Source organism: Danio aesculapii, chromosome 9 (genome assembly GCF_903798145.1).
Source record: "Danio aesculapii chromosome 9, fDanAes4.1, whole genome shotgun sequence".
Lineage (NCBI taxonomy): Eukaryota > Metazoa > Chordata > Actinopteri > Cypriniformes > Danionidae > Danio > Danio aesculapii.
The window spans coordinates 10,326,722-10,345,359 of NC_079443.1; the positions used below are offsets into that span (position 1 = coordinate 10,326,722).

At 37.6% G+C, this 18,638-nt stretch overlaps 1 protein-coding gene across 1 annotated transcript in view; it reads left to right on the forward strand.

Moving 5' to 3' along the window:
- The window catches only part of col4a2 (collagen, type IV, alpha 2), a 159,036-nt gene that overhangs the window by 1,813 nt on the left and 138,585 nt on the right, over positions 1-18,638 (forward strand). The window lies entirely within an intron of this gene.

Below are 18,638 nucleotides of genomic sequence, written 5' to 3' on the forward strand. Positions count from 1 at the left end.
TTTAAGTTGAATACTAGTATCTTGCAAAATAACCAATTAATATAATATTATGTACTAAAATAATAAATCAGTTATTAGAAATTAGTTATTAAAACTATTATGTTATTTAAAAATGTGTTGAAAACAATATTCACTCTATTATACAGCATTTAATAATATTTTAAATAGTTTTTATTCACCTTTTCGTCTACTTTCAATCACTTTACGGATTTATTTGTGTGGATGTATTTGCTTTTTATAATCATGTAAAATTTAATATTGTGAAATCAGTCCAAAAAGTCAAAGGAAACAGGTGAGAACAGGAGCTTTCGTTTCTGCTTAGATAATCATAACTACACATAATGCTGGGAGTTTTGATAATGTGGCAAAGAGAAGACAAACTTTAATGGCTATTTGAACACATGAATGTTTGCACTACCAAAGCAGTCCAGTCAAATGCATTTTATCTACCTCTGGAAGTTGTCAAAAGTTGATAGGCTCAAAAAATTTCAGACAACAAACCTGCTTTTACTGTTGCCCATTTGTTAAAATCAATAAACAAACAGAGCTCAAGTTCAATCAAAAAAGAACAAAAAAGGAGGGTATTTAGTATCATTTATTGGTTGTTGGTTGGATTTTGAGATGTGGGCAGTGCTTGTAAAAGAGGTGACAGATGAATGACAGCTTGTAGGGATGGAGTTAAATGTTAGGAGTGGTCCTGGATACATAACCAGAGGAAAAGTTGTTGATGTTGTAACGCCATTTTTAATAAATCTCAAAAATCCGAAAAGCTTCATAAAAGCCAACATATTATTTGTTTATTGGAACACATAGGCTAGTAGGCTATCCACCTGATTATCCCCATACTCATTATTATTGACTGCACAGATTAATATTGCATGGAATAGTTGTGTTTTGCCATTGGGCAGCAGTGTCCATGTGTGTTATGATGAGTGTGCCAACTCTTCTTACAGTCTGGGGATGGTTTCAACATGAGAACATCTTTATTTTTCTGATCCACATGCTGCCCATCAGCAAACATAGCAAGTTCAAAAGGCCTGAAGCTTTGCCAGCAGCCTGTTAAAGCTCTTTCAGCTCTAGATCTGCTGTAGCTGTGGTATGCATTTTGGCACCTTGATTTTTTTATTATTATTATTTTAATTTAAGTTTATTTTATAATGTCATAACTCTACTGACATGGCTGAAACATGTTAATCTTAACCCATGATTAAATATATTGAAAATTCATGTGTATAACCCTTCGCATGACATTCTACTTCAGTTTGCTCTCAGTGTATTCAGTCTGGTCCACTGTAAGTTTGTGTGCTGACAGAAATGCAACACATGCTCATTAGAAATAGGTGCTTCAGCCTATATTTGTTTTTGTGAAACTGCAAAAACACACTTCAACATATGTTTGGCTGCAGAATTCTATGTAAAATGAACGTTACAGAACTATTTTTGTTTCTTTTGACATTAATGATATTTACAGGGACATATTATCAATAAATAAAGGATTATACTCATGCAGTTCTTTGCACAAAACAAAATAAATAACACAAAACAGCTTAATAGTCTCCATATTGATATACACATTAAAATGTGGTCAGTTTGCGTAGTAACTCAATTTGTACAGTGTTGTACTTGCAGTGGTGTAAAGTAACAAGTTACAAATACTCAAATTTCTGTAACTGAGTAGTTTTACTCAGCAATTGTATTTTACTAAATAGTACTTTTACTTTCTCTTGAGTACAGTTTTGGTCCACTACAGAATGTTACGTTTTCACTCAAGTGCACAAATTGCATGCAAACCCATCAGCCTGTCACAGGGTACTACTCAATACTCACTACTCTTGAGTACTTAAAATATAGGGATGGGTATCGTTTGGGGTTATTTCGATACCGGTGCTAAATCGATACTTTTAAAACGGTACGGGTGCCTAAACCAATACTTTTGAGCCACAGAATTATGGTGCATGACTCTAGAAAAATCTTTCATTTGACAAAAAAAAGTATTTTTTATTATTTAAATTGAACAATATAATTAAAGTTTAAAGTAAAACGTCAATGAATATTTTATACATTTGAATTGAATTGCATTAATATATTTCTTTTGATCATTTGTTTGTTAGGATGAATTTCAGATTTGCATTATGCAATTAACATTACATTAGCTTACTACTAACCTGTAGAAAGGCCGTCATCAAAATCAGGTGATACCTTTTTTCTAGGGTTTGTGCTTGTGACTATGATTACATGGACATCAGTATATGTCATTTGCAATTATATCCTTTAATCTGAATAAGACAATAATATAATTAAGGTGTTTGCATGAGTTGCTTTTTGAATGTTCCTTTCATGATCCCATTTCAATTATAGCACATAGCTCGATTAATGTTGCGTCACCACACTTTCCACGTTTACTCTGGAGTTTCATGTAATGTTAGGTGTTTCATTTTTAATTTTTGCCATTAACTACAGATCGTTTTACTTTCATTCAGCAACATATTGTTCGTACCCCCTTACAAACTGTGGTATTGGATGAGAATATGAAGTAAGGACTGCTCGAAGTGTGTTGTTTTAATGGAATTTGATACCGCACCCTAAATGGAAAAAAAAAAAAAACCTCATTTCATGACTCGGGTGTCTGTGGTTGTTTAAGGTAATCAGAAATGGCTGTTTAAATGGTAGACTCTTATTCAAAGTATTGTCTTAATCATATTAAAATTAGAGTATTGCTGTCCATGGAAACAGACTCAATGAAAGTGCCAGACGATGCTGCACCCTGTTAAAGACAGTGCATTCCTCTGCCTTTAAGTTGATTCCATGTGCCCTCAAATGTTTTATTAACTTTGTCGTGTTTCCCCCCTTAAACACAACTTTTAACGCTTTTTTTAACGTTTTAAAGCTGCTGCATGTTGCTGTGTCAAAATCCTTGCTTGTAAAATATAGCCATACATTAGATTACTTTAGATTACTTTAGACGCCGATGAAGTTCGTATCCTTCAAAGTTGTTTAGAATGAAATATTTACAGATAGTGTGACACAATGTGTACCTATGTGTGCCTTTGTTGTACCCCTTGATGCTTCTTATGTCCTTGTTGCAGCAGCATTGGCATCGAAATTAGGCACTGAAATGCATATGCTGATTCAGTCTGCATACCGCTTACATGGGTACCTATGCCATAATGGCACTGGGCTTCAGTACCCAACCCTATTTAAAAGAGCTACTTTTTACTTATATTTTATATTTAAGTAATATTTACACCTGATCATTTTACTGTACCTGCACTAAACTTTAGGCAAGTAATGGTACATTGACTTGAGGATGATTATTCAGTACTCTTTCCACCTTGTGATGCAGAACACTCAAGTTTGAGTTTGGTTAAGCACGGTTCCACAAAAGCTAAAAGCAATGTAAAATCAAGGTTCATGTGATCGCAGTGAAGGACGTGTATCTGAAGCTAAACACAGCCGAACACACCCTAAGTAACGTATTTCAGATAATTTCACAAATAATTTAAACAGCGCCTTCTAGTAAATTTGTTACCTGAAACTTGCATTGAAGCATACCTGGAGAAACTTAGTAAACTGGTTTTCAAATGAGTCTGGGTGTCAGAAATACTAATTTTAAACAGTGCATGCACCTGTTATGGGTTTCCATAAAAAAAATGTGAAACAACACATCAAAGTGAAAACTAAAAATGAGATGCCATGAAAACAGAGCAGTGATAAACTTTGGAAGAAAGTAAAAAAAACATTTATTATTATTATTATTAATTAAAAGACTCTTTGAACTTTGGTTACCCACTCTGATAAATACAGCATGTGCTTTGCGAAGGAGCTTGTGGAATGCCAATAGCTCCCTCTACAACTACTGTAGGTATTAATATCATAAGCCAATTTTTTCCCAAAGTTAAACTGTTTTCTATGAAAAGAAGAAGAAACCTCCTTGTCTTAAGCTTTATCAGATTGTGTGCCTCCCTGATCAGAAACTTGTGACAGGGGTAGGCTGAGGCTGTGCATTAAACAGTTACAAGGAGTGTAGTGATTTCAGGTTTCAGGCCAGGATATTTTTAGACATGCAATGATCCTCCCTACAGCATATAGTCATTGTAGGGCAGTAAAGACTATATGGTGCCTGATCCTCCACACAGCTTTGCACAAATTCATCTTTGTAATGTAAAACTACCATTTAATTATTTCATTCAATGTGTTAAATTGTTCTTTGATATCCACATAGAAGACATGTGACTTGCAGAAATTCTCCAGAAATGGTTTTACATGTTCCTTTATAACCTTTGGATTTGCCCATAAAATACATGTCTTTTTTTTACCTTATTTGTAAGGGTCATGAATATTAACGATGATCTCTGCACTGATTGCCTGTTTCACAGTACAGCTCACACAGCAAACAAATATCTGCTATCAGATGTGAACACAGGAGATGTGATGATATACAAGCGTATATTTCTATATGTATATGCTGTATATATCGAATACACAAGGGTGCACAACCATCTTACTTCAGTTGTCAAAACAAATGTAAATCGGTACATGCCCTTAATATAAGTGGCAAAATTCCAAGTTTTTTTAGCTAGGAATTTTCATCTGCAAAATTTACGTTACACACTCTCCCTGATTTTCATGTGAAACTGAGCTTTGTGGAGGAATGACTGTGGAACTGCTGGAAGGGGGCGGATATGACACTAGTTGTTTTATCATGGTTGAGGTTTTGTCATAATCACTGGAGGCTGAAATCGAAATGGAATTTTGATTATTTGTACAGCCCTAGATTTATTGTATATGAAAACATGGGCAGAATTTAATATTCCTCAGTATACAGAGATTGTCATTATTTACGTGTCTATGTTAGATAGTTAAAATGTGCTAGTTAGCTGAGGTAAATGTTGACGTAGTTGCATCTATCGCAGCGGCAGACAGACGAGCTGGGTTTCTCCCTTGCCTGGCGTTCTTTAGGTCCGGTCCTCCAGAGCAGTTTGTATTGTTGCGAATTTCCTAAAAGAGCAACATGGTGGTGCAATGCGTCTTTTCAAGACGTAGCTCCGACTGTGTGTTTCTCGATGTGATGGTTTCCTGTCCCCGGATGATGGGCACGAGCACTGCGTTTCATGTCTGGGGTACAGCATGTTAATGCGGTGCTTGCGGGCAGTGCATGCCATCACTGCGGTGGCATCCTCGTTGTGCAGTTAAGATCGCGGATACTGTGTAACGTCAGGAAGGACAAGGAACCGATCTTGTATTGCGTCTCTCTGGCCCAATCGGACCTATATTTTAGCTCTCTCCTCGTGATGGCCCCTCCTTAGCACATCCCCTTGAAGTAGGGGACACGCACCATTTGGCTCCCGTACCCAGATCTTTGCCTCATGTATGGTCCATAGATGGAGCGCGGAGGACTTAGGTGACCTACCAATTAGGTGGTTAACACGTCACTCAGACTAGAGCACCCTCAACGAGGCATGCCTACGCCCTGAAGTGGAGTCTATTAGCTGTGTGGTTACTTTTTTTCCCTGAGAAGGAAACCCCCGAACATGCCAGATCAGAGTGATGCTTCAGTTGGCTGTCCCCTCCGCACTGAGGGTTGGCGTTACGAACATCCCCGCTCTGAGGATGCAGCGATGGCGGCATGCTGGGAAGCATCGCCTCATCATCCAGTTCCCAAAGGCGCGAGACGTGGATATTAATTCTATCCTGTTCCCCTCTCATATACACTTGGAGATCTCTCTTAGAAGAGGTCTGCTCGATCACTCGACTCAGTATCTTTAAGATTTCTGTATAGGTAGACAGCTCTGCTGGTCACGTTCGCATCGGTCAAATAGATAGGTATCTGGAGGCATTTTCGGTCAGCGAAATGTGCCAGTGTTTTAGGCCGGCCCACTCTCACATTTACCTGAGACCCCAGCCCACCTGGGTGACCTAGGTTCCTACAGTGTTCTTTAGCTACGTAGTGAACCTGCAAGCGCTGCCCATGGAGGAGGCAGACCCAGCCCCTTTATTGCTGTGTCCTTTTCATATTATACAGACCGTACTCAGCTTTTAGATCTTCTGAGCAGCTCTTATCTGTTACGGTGATCAGCAGAAGGGAAGTGCCGTATCCAAACAGAGGTTGGAACATACCCACTGAACAGTGGATGCCATCTCCCTCGCTTATCTGAGCCAGGGCGAGCCTTGCCTCCAGGAGTGAGAGCGCACTCTTCTCAAAGCGCACATCCTTTTGGGCATGGGCTGGGCGACACTTAATATATTGCAAGATTTTTTAATCTTGAGGTGAGCCAATTTCCCTGACGTGTGCTGGGAAACCCTGGTGAATGAGAAATTGAGATGAGAAAAACGAGAATGAGAAAAACGCTTGCTGCGCCATTCTTTCTAACACAGTGATACATGCGCTTTTTCGCTCTGTTAGTAAAGTTCCCCGCTTGGCAAACCCTGCAGAGATTCCTCTGAGGCCCCCAGCATCTGGCTAGGCGGAGGAGTAGGTGCTGGCCCGTTACGTTGTAGGTCTGCCTGCTGGTCAGCTCGCGTTCTGGCTATAGGTGCCCGCTATGTGCGATCCCCGCTGGCGATCCCATATGCTTATACAGCCATGGTGCAGTCCCCCTCACAGGTGGACCCGTGTCTTCCCTCACCGCTAGCCATCTTATTTTTATATGTCTACTCCCCCTTCTCAAGGCTAGTCCATATGCTCTTTTGCCACCAGGTCTCCCCACTTGGGTAGCAGGTGGCCTCCGCAGCGTCCTCCCTATCAGGACTGCACGCTTTCCCAACATACTGTTGTATTTAATTCCTAGAAATTACCTAGACTCCCGACTCCCTATTGCGACTCCCGAAAAATATATCTAAATCCGTAAATCTTCTGTTGAAATTGGATAAGTAAGGGCCAGGGAGCATGTTGGAAAACCGCACCTATGGTGATGCAGGTGCGCTCACACTCTCGTTGCCTGGCATTACCTCTCATCTGAGGCGAGGTAAGGTTCAATCATTACATAGCATTGAAGTTCCCCTCCCAAAGGGGAACGCTCCGGTTACTAAAGTAACCCTCGTTCCCCGAGGGGGGGAATGGAAATGCTATGTTCCTTCGCCACAATGATTGTCCCTTAGCTGTTGAGGTGAAAGTCTCTTCAGCTAGAAAAGGATGCTCAGCTTAGCACGCGCTGTGCTTTTATTGACAAATAGATTGCAACGAGCATCAGCTGTGCAAGCTGACGCTGCCAACTCATTGGCATTTCATTGGCCCGTTTACATACTCTTTCAGATGATTGGCTTTCTGAACGAAATCCCCATAGTGGAAGTTTTTCCACATAGCATTTCATTCGGGGAACGAGGGTTACTTTGCTAACCGGAGCGTTTCTAGTATCAACTAGCATGTTGTTAGCATGAATTTAGTATAAATTAGTATGTTCATAGTATGAATTAGCATGTTGCTAGTATGTTTATAGTATGAATTAGCATGTTGCTAGTATGGATCAGTATATTGTTAGTATGGATTGGTATGCTGTTAGTATGTCCAATGTAAAGTCAATGGCAGTTTTTTTTTACAATGGAAGTCTATGGGACAGTTGCTAGGATGCCATAAGTAGTTGCTAGGGTGTGGCAAGTAAGTTGAAAGGTGATCAGTGATTGGCAGATTGGTAGTTTGAGTTAAATGAGCTCCACCTTAAGTCTGCATGACAGTCTGGTGCAAAGTTATGGGGTCACAAAGTTTGGTCCAATGTTAAGTCAATGGGACTTTTCCAAATTTTCAGAATCAGTTTTTGGAAAACCGTAGATTAGATCAGTTGGAAAATATATAGCAATCTGAGTCAGACCAGTTTGGAGGTTTGGTGTAGGAAAATGCATATAAAAATTCGTCTCAGAAGAAGAAGACAGAAGAATGTTATGTTTATGTAGTATAACAGTACCATAGAAAAGAAGGTAGTGATTACCAAATTTACTTTAACTTGTATTTCATTGCAGACAATACAAACACAAAATATTTAATGTTTTGTCTGGTCAACGTCATTTCATTTGTAAATATACATCCTTTCCTGTCATTCAGACCTGCAACACATTTCAAAAACAGTTGGGACAGGAGCAATTTAGGGCTAGAAATCAGGTAAATTGGTAAAATAATGGTGTGATTTAAAACAGGTAATATCAACAGGTGATTGTAATTATGATTTGGTACAAAAGCAGCATCCAAGAAAGGTCTAGTTTTTTAGGAGCAAAGATGGGCTGAGGATCGGCAGTTTGCCAACAAATACATTTTTAAAAGTATTGAAATGTTAAAAAGCAATGTTCCTCAAAGAAAGAAAGGAAGAAATTTGGATATTTCACCTTCAACAGTGCACAACATCAATAAAAGATTCAAGGAATCTGGAGGAATTTCAGTGTGTAAAGGACAAGGTCACAAGACTTAGCTAAACTATTGTGATCTCCGATCCCTCAGGCAGCATAGCATCAAGAATCATCATTCATCTATTAGCAATATTACCACATGGGCTCAGGACTACTTTGGCAAATCTTTGTCAAGTACCACAAGAAGTAGTTACATCCACAAATGCCAGTTAAAACTGCACTGTGCCAAAAGGAAGCCCTATGTTAACTTTGTCCAGAAGCAACGTTGAATTCTCTGGGCTCAGAGGCGTCTGGGATGGACCATCACACATTGGAAACGTGTACTTTGGTCAGATGAAACAGTATGTTTTGGAAGAAATAGAAGCACTTCTCCACACCAAAGAAGTAAAGGAGACAGAAGAAGACAAAATTACACCTGAAACACTTCATCACTTGGAGTCTTCAGTCCCTAAACATCTTTTAAGTGTTGTGAAAAGGAATGACAATGTTACAAAGTGGTAAATGCTTTACTGTTCCAAACTTTTTAAAATGTGTTGCAAGAACCAAAACTGGAATACGTGTTTATTTAAAAAATAATAATAATAAATCATGAGGAACACATTAAATAATGTTTGCTGTGTTGTCTGCAATGAATCTACTTTCTGTTTTATTTGTGTTATACTGTACCAACTTTTTTTGATTTGGGGTTGTACAATATATACAATACAAGATGATATACCAGTGCTCTGGCCTTTCACCCAGAAAAAAAAATTAGAGCTAATATACAGCGTTAAATGCCTAAAAGTATCTTTTATGCTTTTCTTAGTGTTCTCTTGCACTGTGTTTGACCTATTTGGTCTAAAAACTGCTGGTTTGCAAAGAGATGGAAAACATTGCGCAAGAGGAATGTTTGCATTGTCAGTGAATTAAAAATATAGTCACTCTATAGAGATTTTACAATATTATTCCATCCCTTGGAGTCAATTACTAGTCCCTGTTGTTTGACCGATGTTTGTAGAGAAAATAAAAATTAGTGTGCCAAATTGACCCAGCTGGCACAAACAGCTTTTTAAAAATAACTGTGTTAAAAAATATTGTATTCATGCACTGCATGCAATTGAACTGTATGCTTTTATTGTGAATTCCTTCATCCATATATGGACAGAGGAAATGCATGCGATCACAGGGTAATTCCTGAGGTCGTGCATGAGGATAAGAGCGCACGTGAAGTTAGTGTGTGCTCTCCGCACCAGTTTCAATGGGCGGACCAGCACCGCACAAAAGATGTCTGTCGGCGATAAGGACAGGAAAAATGCTGCTACATCGCCTGCCAAAATAATCTGCTCAGTCAAAAAACAAAACAATTGGGGGAAAATCTATTGTGTCCGATTAGATGGATCAGGGCAGGATGTCAAATTGTTCTGAGGGGAAGACCTGCTCTGAGGAGCTCTCAACCTGTGCAAATGCCGCAAAGAGCCTTTGACATATTTGTGAAGTGTGATTTTGCAACGGATGTACATGCTTTAGATGTACTCAAAAGCATCTGTGTGAGTAGCTGGCTGTAAGTTGGCCTACATTGAGAGAGCAGTTCCCACCAAGGAATTGTAGTGGCTCCACCCACGTCCTGTGTCAAATAGTGACCCTCCTGACCTTAGGCTGGTATGAAGTTTGTATTTTATGTGAAGCTGGAAGAGAGTAGCACACGCAGTGTAAGAAGGATTGGGTGTGTTTTATATTCAATGGATAGCTCACCCAAAAATGAACATTTTCTCACGATTTATTCACTCTTGTGTGGTTTTAAACCTCTTTGAGTTTCTTTCTTCTGTTGAACAAAAAAAAGGTATTTTGAAGAAAGCTGAACACCTCAGTTACCCACACATGAGTTTTAGCTCACAAGAAGCTTACATGAATTATATATATATATATATATATATATATATATATATATATATATATATATATATATATATATATATATATATATATATATATATATATATACACACATATAGTGAAAATTATTAGACCCCCTGTTTATTTTTTTTCCCATTTTTTTGTTTAACAGAGAGAAGATTTTTTTCAAAGCTTTTCTAAACATAATAGTTTTAATAACTGATTTATTTTATCTTTGCCATGATGACAGTAAATATTCTATACAGCTTAAAGTGACATTTAAAGGCTTAACTAGGTTAATTAGGTTAACTAGGCAGGTTAGGGTAATTAGGCAAGTTATTGTATAATGGTGGTAGACAGAAAAAAAATACGAGCTTAAAGGGGCTAATAATTTTGACCTAAAACTGGATTTTAAAACTGATTTTATTCTAGCCGAAACAAAACAAATAAGACTTTCTCCAGAAGAAAAAATATTATCAGACATACTGTGAAAATTTTGCCTTGCCCTGTTATACACTACACGCATACACTACAGACAGTTTAGCCTAACCAATTCACCTACCACGTCTTTGGGCTGTGAGGAAACTGGAGCAACCGGAGGAAACCCACACAAACGCAGGGAGAACATGCAAACTCCACACAAAAAACGCCAACTGACCCAGTGAACTTCTTGCTGTGAGGCGACAACACTACCTACTGCACCACTGCGTCGCCCATGTTCATTTTCAGTGCAGGCAAAAAAAAAAAAAACATCAAACTTTATCTGTTTACCTTAAGACTAAACTAAAGTTCTTTGGCTTAACTTGTGCATAAATCTTGTGTATAAAACTAAAGTAAACCCTTGTGATGAGTAGCGCGCTTAATTCTGTTCAATAGACATTGAATCTTTTAATGTATGTTTATGAATAGACAGCTATTTAGAATAATATAGCATTGCTCAAATAAAAGGCCACTTAAGTGTAACATTAATATTTCAAAGACAATACATACAAGTACTTAATGAATTACCATCATATTTATCAGAGTAAAAAAGTTTAACTAATTGCACTTTAAAATGTCTTCTAAATTACATTTTCTTGCAACACTTTAGTTTAAGCATCACCATTTACTATGGCTTATTGCCTGCCTATTATTAATAGAGTAATTGTTCATTAGAAATTATAAAGTATGATCTTATTTACATCCCTTATCCTACCCAATACCTAAACCCAACTACATTACTAACAATTAGAAACAGCCAATTAGTAGTTTATTGAGCTAAAAGTCTTAGTTAATGTTTTTTTTAATAGTTTAAATTGTACATTAGAATAAAGTCCCCGTTTTCAAACAGTGTTGGAATATTCATTCAGTATTATTTTAAAAACACTTAAAAACTATATATATTTAATATATTAAGTATATATCTTTTTCTGTAATAAGTAGACGTAATAAGTATACCTTTCTACACTTAATTTTCAAAAGGGAAAGTATTTATGTAACCAAATTAAGACATTAAGTAGTAAAACTTTATTGTCCTTGACAGGAAATTTGTTTTGGGCATCACCATATTGCTGCAGAGATTCACTAAAAACAAGCAATAAAAACAATACAAAAAAATACAACAGTTACAAAATTTATAATGCTAGTTAAGACTCTTATTAAATAAACCCACTGAAACAGGTACAAAGGATTTCTTATAACGGTTTAACCTACACTTTGGGACTCTGTATCTTCTACCAGAGGGAAGCAGTTCGTAATGTGGAAACAAAAAATGAGTTGGACCGTTTACAATCCTTTCCACCTGATTGAGGACACAATTCTCATATAAAACTCGAGGATTAAAATATTCATCGTGCCCAACAATTTTCTATGCTGTTATTGAGAGATGAATCAATTTAGATTTACACTGAACAAATAGGTTGCCAAACCACACTGTGATACCATACCTGACAATGCTTTCAAGAACTGCTTTATAAAACATCATAAAGCAGTTCTTGAAAGCATTGTCAGACTCACAGTGATTTACTTTGCACTTTACTTTCAATAGTCTAGCTGTCCTAGGAATGTTAAGATTATTTTCACTACCACGTCATCGTTTCCGGCTTACTCTCATTGCCTTGTTTATCGAAATTCTGAATGTTTTTTGATTGCTACATGATGACCTTGTCTAGAAACTATAGTGTGTTGAAACACAATTGACCTAAGTTTCCATACAACACTGAACGAATAAGTCCAGCATTGAGGCTAAATATTTACACTCTACGTTCTCCATTATCTTTACTTTTGCTTGTAGATTGTCTCTGCGTATGTTCTCATTCAGGGCCCTTAAGCATCTCATGAGAGAAAACATCCTTGTTTTAGTGTAATGCTGTAAGCACAAACTAAATGTTCCTGCCTCAGTGACTCAGTGTTTCTACAGAACTTGCTTGTGGTATTATAGTTCCAGTAAACATTGTGGTACTGTGAAATATGCTTTAAAAAGCTACTGAGAACATAGCAAAAAGGCATTTAGGCCATTTAGGCCTTTTTTCATGACCAAAATGTATTAGTTGGTATAAAGAATACAGCTTAAAACCCTTTTAGCTGAGTAGCCTATTTAATGCATATTATGCATGTTGATTTTTATGGCATTGGCATGCAGTGTAACTATACTGGGAATGCCACGAGTTGTAGTTCATTACATAAGAGACAGTGTTGGAATAGACATTGCATTTACACCACTGCATTTGTGTATGCATATTGGATCAGAAAACATTGGTAACAATGTTGCAATGAGCAAGTTCCATGGTATAACAAAAGTAATCTCTTTCAATTGGATGTCAGAATCAGAATACTAAAATATAGACACGTTACTGCCACTAGGTAGGCTTCTCAATCAAAACACATTTTCTCGATTTGCAACAAAATATTCAATAACCCCATCAGAATATTTTAAGCCAGTTGAAAATCTCTGAAAAGATGTGACAATTTAAGTAATCTGAGATGTTAATCGAATCACTGTTTTTCTAATGTTTTAAAAAGCAGCAGGCACTAAAGCTGTTTTCTGGGATATCATTGTATAGGCAGAGTAGCAATTTGTGGTGTTAGACAGTAGCAAACATGACATTGGCAAGCATAAAGGTTTATTTGCTTGATCGTTTTTCAAATAGCAATCATATAATTACCATATAAACACTACCTGACAAAGTCTTTTAAGAGCAATAAATAATATTTTGATTTTTAGTTGATCATTTGGAAGAATGGCAGAAGGTCGATTTTTCTGATGAATCATCTGTTGAACTGCATCCCAATCATCACATATACTGCAGAAGACTTATTGGAACACGCATGGACCCAAGATTCTCATAGAAATCAGTCAAGTTTGGTGAAAGAAAACTCATGGTTTGGGGTTACATTCAGTATAGGGACGTGCAAGAGATCTGCAGAGTGGATGGCAACATCAACAGCCTGAGGTATCAAGACATTTGTGTGGGCCATTACATTACAAAACACAGGAGAGGGCAAATTCTTCAGCAGGATAGCGCTCCTTCTCATACTTCAGCTTGCACATCAAAGTCCCTGAAGTCAAATTAGGTCAAGGTGCTCCAGGATTGGCTAGCCCAGTCACCAGACATGAACATTATTGAGCATGTCTGGGGTAAGATGAAGGAGGAGACATTGAAGATGAATCCAAAGACTCTTGATGAACTCTGGTAGTCCTTTGCCTGTCATATAAGCCACTTCTGATACTTCAAACGATCAACTAGAAGTCAAGTTATTATTTGTTGTTCCTAAAACTTGGATAGGTGACAAGACTGTGTGACAAGACTAAGTGTGCATACCTCAGGCAGCCACTATCAATATGCAAGATGCATTTTTAACTTTTGCTTTTTTTATTTGTTATCACCTGTATTCTGTGTATAGAGAATGGTTGCAATAAGGTAGCTAGGCAACTGCCTAGGAACACTAAAGGGGTAGCAATGACTGTCCTGGTTACCTTGTGTGACTCTATGGTAAACCCAGTGCAATTGTTCATGAGATCACATGCTGGTTCGTCCCAGGTGGCATTTTACTGTTCCTAGTTTGTCACATATTGTACTCATGAAAACAATGTCGTTTCTTGGAATGAGAGCAAAGTAGCTGTTGCCGACTGCTCTTCCTGACCCTTTGTGTTCACTAGCACTGAAAAAAAATCCCCTTATAACAAGTCCAATTACCAGAAAAATTAACAATTGAACAATAAATAAACATACTGTATGCACATATCTTGTGGGTTTCCTCCGGGTGCTCCGGTTTCCCCCACAGTCCAAAGGCATGTGCTATAGGTGAACTGAACAAACTAAATTGGCCATAGTGTATGAGTGTGTATGGGTGTTTCCCAGTACTGGGTTGCGGCTGGAAGGCCACCCGCTGCATAAAACATATGCCGGAATTGTTGCCGGTTGGCGGATTTCTGAAATAGAGAAAGCCAAAGGAAAATAAATGAATGCACATAATGTATGCACATAAACAATACATCAAATACATCAATTTTTTTTTTTTACAAATGTTAAACCACAAATATAATCGTATGCCAAATTAGTACATGGTTGTGAATACTAGTCGCAATTTAGCTGAAAAGAAATCCTGCAAAATGTATTTAAAATTTGAATAAGTGGACTAAGGAATGCAAATTATATAAAAGCACACATGGTGTCATGACCATTAGATAGTATGTTCTATACTGCATGAGTATGTGTAGTGTGAATACAATTTGCATACAATGCATACAACAATTTAGCAGGTATACAATGTGATCTAGATAACTTCAATATCAATATTTACATCCTTGTGGCCTCATGGGACTCTAAAATAAATTATGGATGCACATTTGATGTGCAAAATCCCAATTACTAAACTTGGTAAACAAAAGGCAAATGATAATAATCAGGCGCTTGGTTCACATAATGTTTTTCCCCTACTAAAATGAAAATAGCCACACTTGGATGCAGCAAGAGTATTTTTACCTTAAAACTCTCACAACTTAATCTGTGGTTGTTCCCTTTAATATTGAATGAACGAAAAATGTGAAAGATACAAGAGGAATGTGCTTTTCAAGACTTTGTGGATCACAGGGACACTTATGTCATATTCCACAGATAACCACAGTTAATTACGTCACATTTTCATCCCTCTGATGATTCTATATATGCCAGACAAGATGTTATCTGTCCCGTAGATCACATTAAAAGGATATGCGGGCCTCTGCAACACTCGTTTCTCTGTCTTTTCTCTGTCTTGTTCTTGTTGTTCAGTCTTACAGTAGCTCTATGTGACTTTTTTTTTTACTTCATTCTTTTAAACTGGAATTCCTCACAGTGCTTGTCCTCTTCATGTATGTCACCCCTCCTTTCCCTCTTTTTTATGTTGTCTGGTAATTTGTTTGTAATTGTTGTCCCAAGGCTCCACAGACAGACCTCATGTGGTAGACACAACTGATCTGAAGCTTTAAAGAGTATGTGTGCAATAAAAACTAAAAGGCTGGGTAATATACACATCTGATCAAATATTTGGCGTTAGTGAGATTTTTTTTATGCCTCTGAAAATGTCCTTTCCTTTCCGAGGCTGTGTTTATTAACAATAAAAAAACAGGTGTATTGTGGAATAATATAATATAAAATAATATAATATAATATAATATAATAAAATAAAAAAATATATAATATAATATAATATAATATAATATAATATAATATAATATAATATAATATAAAATAATATAATATAATATAATATAATATAATATAATATAATATAATATAATATAATATAATATAATATAATAAAATATAATATAATATAATATAATATAATATAATATAATATAATATAATATATACTTAGGTACTATATTTTTAAATGTAATATATGTTGATTTAAATTTTGTTTTCTAGTCATTAATTTGTACTACATAATTCTTTAGAAATAATTCCAATTAAAAGTATTATAATGTGTGACCCTGAACCACCAATGCACATGCATATTTTTGGCAATAGCAAGGGTACAAAATTGTTTTATACATAATTATACATTTTTCTTTTATGCCAAAAAAATAATTTGTAACAATTATAAAATAATAAGTAAGAATAAATAATATGTAAGAATATTAAGTAAAGATCATGTGGTATTAAGATATTTTGTGAATTTAGTACAGTAATCAGAAATTAAGTAGTAGTAATAATAATAATAATAATAATAATAATATATATTTTAAAATAATAATAATTACCTGTATTTGGGGTGTGCAACAATTATTGTCTACTATGGCAGTGGTTCCCAACCCCCAGGCTGCGGACTGGTACCACTCCGTGGATCGATTGGTACTAGGTAACACAAGAAATGATTAATTATTTCTATTTTATTTATTATCCGAGTATGAACAATCTTTTATTTTGAAAAATGATCATACTCTCTCGGTTACATATTGGTCACTTGAGAGCCCAAATTTAACCCATGAGCAGCAAAATGAGTAAGAAACAAACGTCTTTGGAAGAACCAGCAAACTACTAATGGATCCGCCACCCATTTGTCAACAAATCAGGTGAATCCAGCATGTCTGTGCAAGAAAAAGGTCAACTGCTGGCGAACGCAAATTTTTTTTAGATTAGATTAGATTCAACTTTATTGTCATTACACATGTACAAGTACAAGGCAACGAAATGCAGTTTAGGTCTAACCAGCAGTGCAATAGCAGCAAGTGCAGGATACAGGTATAAGTTATAAAGTGCAGTTATAGAAAAACTATGGTGATATTTACAGATGGATGTACTATCAACATTATATACAGGTTGTATTAGCTATGAACAGAGATTTGCATAAATGAATATATGTACATGATGCTATTAATAATCAGGAGTGGCAGATAGATAAACATAATTACAAATTACAAATGTCCATGTGCTGTGGGTATGTACAGTTCAAGTAAATGAATCAGTGCAATGAATATGTGCAAACTTTAAATGTGCAAATGTTAAATAGTGCAGTGATTGTGAGGAGTATAAGTTAGAGGAGTGTGGGGGGTGTATTGGGGGGGGGGAAAGAGTCAGTGAAGGGCAGAGTTCAAAAGGAAGACAGCTCTGGGGAAAAAGCTGTTCCTCAGTCTGCTGGTTTTTGTCCGGGGGAGCCTGAAGCGCCTGCCGGAAGGCAGAAGAGAGAACAGTCCGTGAGCAGGGTGAGAGGTGTCCTTAAGAATACTGCGTGCTCGGCGCAGACAGTGTTTCTTCTGGATGTCCTCAATGGCTGGCAGTGTAGTCCCTGTGATGCGTAGGGCAGTTTTCACCACCCGCTGCAGTGCCTTACGCTCAGCAACAGAGCAGCTTCCATACCAGACTGTGACGCAGTTGGTCAGGATGCTTTCTATTGTGCAGCGGTAGAAGTTCACCAGGACGGCTGATGAAAGCTGGTTCTTCTTAAGTTGCCTCAAGAAGAATAGGCGCTGATGAGCCTTCTTGACCAGGCTGGAGGTGTTGGTGGTCCAGGAAAGGTCCTTTGAGATGTGGGTCCCCAGGAACTTGAAGGATGAGACAGGCTCAACGGCCATCCCATTAATGTGGATGGGATCATGCAAGCCTGTTCGTCCCTTGCTGAAGTCCACAATGAGCTCCTTGGTCTTATTGGTGTTAAGGAGCAGATTATTGTCGGTGCACCAAGTGGCCAGATGCTGTATCTTCTCCCTGTAGGCAGTCTCATCATTATTGCTGATTAGACCAATCACTGTGGTGTCATCTGAAAATTTGATGATGGTGTTGGATCTGTTCACAGGCCTACAGTCGATGGTAAAAAGGGAGTAGAGGAAGGAGCTCAGCACGGAGCCCTGTGGTACACCAGTGTTGAGTGTGATGGTGGTGGAGCAGATGTGGCCTGATCTAACATTCTGAGGTCTGTTAGTCAGAAAGTCCATAACCCAGTTGCAGAGAGACGTGTCGATATCCAGGTCTCTGAGTTTGATCAGTAGCTTAGAGGGTATGACAGTGTTGAATGCTGAGCTGAAGTCAACAAACAGCATTCGTGCATAAGTGTTTTTATTGTCCAGGTGTGCGAGTACAGAGTGCAGTGCTATGGAGACGGCATCTTCTGTGCTCCTGTTGCCACGGTAGGCAAACTGATGTGGGTCCAGTGTGGATGGCAGAGAGTCTTTCAGATGTGCCAGGACCAACCGCTCGAAGCACTTCATGATGATGGGTGTGAGTGCTACAGGGCGGTAGTCGTTCAGGCATGTTAGGCTGGAGTGTTTGGGCACCGGCACAATAGAGGTGGTTTTAAAGCATGTTGGCACAGTTGCTAGGTTAAGTGACAGGTTGAAAATGTCTGTGAACACCCCAGTGAGCTGTTCTGCACATGCTTTGAGGACGCGCCCAGGAATACCGTCTGGTCCAGCAGCCTTACGCACATTGATCCGACTCAGTGCAGTGTAGACTTCTGAGGAGGTGAGTGTG